Genomic DNA, 279 nt, shown 5'->3' on the forward strand with positions numbered 1-279 from the left:
AAAAGAGTCGCATCAGCCCCTGTCCCTTTCTTCTTCCCTGGGAGCATGAAAAGGATATACTCATGACTCCTTTTCTATCCAGCCTGCCACCATCGACACCCTTGGCCCCATACCTCGCAAAGCTTCTGAACTGTCACCCAGTGACTCTGTATGGAATACGAGGTACATAAAATTTCCTGCTGTGTGGCAAAGGAGGAGCAAACAGCACTCTACCTGCACAGGGTATGCTCAGTAAACTTACACTTGGCCCATTCTATCCATGCGGTTGAATCCACCACC

This window comes from Fukomys damarensis, unplaced genomic scaffold, assembly GCF_012274545.1.
Source record: "Fukomys damarensis isolate Sample0158 unplaced genomic scaffold, DMR_v1.0_HiC HiC_scaffold_39, whole genome shotgun sequence".
NCBI lineage: Eukaryota > Metazoa > Chordata > Mammalia > Rodentia > Bathyergidae > Fukomys > Fukomys damarensis.